The sequence below is a fragment of the Arachis duranensis genome, chromosome 10, assembly GCF_000817695.3.
Source record: "Arachis duranensis cultivar V14167 chromosome 10, aradu.V14167.gnm2.J7QH, whole genome shotgun sequence".
NCBI lineage: Eukaryota > Viridiplantae > Streptophyta > Magnoliopsida > Fabales > Fabaceae > Arachis > Arachis duranensis.
Window position 1 is genome coordinate 49,667,564 of NC_029781.3, and position 2,378 is coordinate 49,669,941.

The following is a 2,378-nucleotide window of genomic DNA, read 5'->3' on the forward strand; positions in this document are numbered from 1 at the left end:
CTTAAAATTTTTAGAAAATCAAACACAAATTTTTTAAAATTTAAAGGAAAACACAAAGAAGACACCAAACTTAGAATTTTTATAGGTAAAGAAGCAGCTAAGACTATGCAATTTCGAAAAAAATTAAGAGAAAGTAAAAGAATGCAATTGACACCAAACTTAAAATATGAAACTAGACTCAAATAAAAGACTCTAAACCAACAAAAATAAAATATTCCTAATCTAAGCAACAAAATAAACCGTCAGTTGTCCAAACTCAAACAATCCCCGACAACGGTGCCAAAAACTTGGTGCACGAAATCACAATCACACTTTTGCAATTCCGCACAACTAACCAGCAAGTGCACTGGGTCGTCCAAGTATTACCTTACGTGAGTAAGGGTCGATCCCACGGAGATTGTCGGTTTGAAGCAAGCTATGGTTATCTTGAAACTCTTAGTCAGGATATCAATAATTCTCAGATTTAATTGTCAAAAGTAAAAGAACATGAAATAAATACTTGTTTTGCAGTAATGGAGAACAGGTTAAGGTTTTGGAGATGCTCTATCTTCTGAATTTTTGCTTTCCTACTGTCTTATTCTTCAAGCACGCAAGGCTCCTTCCATGGCAAGCTGTATGTTGGGTTTCACCGTTGTCAATGGCTACCTCCCGTCCTCTCAGTGAAAATATTCAACGCGCTCTGTCATAGCATGGCTATTCATCTGTCGGTTCTCGATCATGTCGGAATAGAATCCAGTGATTCTTTTGCGTCTATCACTAACGCCCCACAATCGCGAGTTTGAAGCTCATCACAGTCATTCAATCCCTGAATCCTACTCAAAATACCACAAACAAGGTTTAGACCTTCCGGATTCTCAAGAATGGCCACCAAATGATTCTAGCTTATACCACGAAGATTCTGGTTAAGGAATCTAAGAGATATCCACTCAATCTAAGTAGAACGGAGGTGGTTGTCAGGCACACGTTCATAGGTGAGAATGATAATGAGTGTCACGGATCATCACATTCATCAAGTTTAGGAACAAGTGATATCTTATAATAGAAGCAAGTGTGATTGAATGAAAAACAGTACTAATTGCATTAATCCATCAAGACACAGCAGAGCTCCTCACCCCCAACCATGGGGTTTAGAGACTCATGTCGTAGAAGATACAACATGAAACGTGTATTGTGTCATGAGGTACAAATACAATAGCAAAAAGTCTTATTTATAATGAACTAGTGACCTAGGGTTTACAAGAATGAGTAAATGATGTAAAAATCCACTTCTGGGGTCCACTTGGTGTGTGCTTGGGCTGAGCATTGAAGCTTTCAGGTGTAGATACTTTTCTTGGAGTTAAACGCCAGCTTTTGTGCCAGTTTGGGCGTTTAACTCCAACTTTTGTGCCAGTTCCGGCGTTAAACGCCGGGAATTCTGAAGCTGAATTAGAACGCCGGTTTGGGCCATCAATTCTTGGGCAAATGATCGAGGTAAAACTTGTCTCTCAACAAATTCCCATTCGGCAAGTGTACTGAATTTGTCGTCAAGTAAAAACTCACAATAGAGTGAGGTCGAATCCCACATGGATTGATTGATCAAGCAACTTTAATTAGAGGAATGATCTAGTTGAGCGTAGCCATGAATAGAGTTGATAATTGCAGAAATTAAAATGGCAAGAAAGTAAATGACTGAAAGTAAATAGCAGAATTGTAAATGGGAATGGGGGAATTGCTCATAAAAGTAAATTGCAGATAATAAAGAGAATGGGTAAGATCAGAAATGGGGAGTTCATTGGGCTTAGGAGATGTTGCATTCTCCGGATCAATTTCATTTTCATCTCTTCCTCAATCAATGCACTCATTGATCTCCTTGGCAATCTTAAGTGATTAAATCACAATTTCTTGCAATTCAATCTCTCAAATCTTGATCAATAGCCAATTCCTTGGTCAATTGCTCATGAGAAGAGATGAAGTGTGGTCACTGATTATACCACATGGAGAGATGAAGTATGGTCACTGATTATACCACATGCACTTCTAAAATCAAATGCTTAGAGGGTTATAGCCACATACCCATCCACACTCAATTTGGTCCAGCATGAGAAAGCATTTCTAGCTAATCTCTTCATTCCTCTTTCAAGGATCCGAAGAGATCCATGTTTGAACAGCTTCCTCTCCAAGATAACTATCCAATTGGATGAAGATCGAAAGCTTTCAAGTAAAATAAAAAGGAAAGATAGAAGAAGAATAAGAAAATTAGTATTGATCCATCAAATTACAACAGAGCTCCCTAACCCAATGAAAGGGGTTTAGTTGTTCATAACTCTAGAAAATGAAAACAAAGATGGAGAATACATCATGGAACTAGAAGAGCAGAGTAAAATACAGAGAGTAGTGCT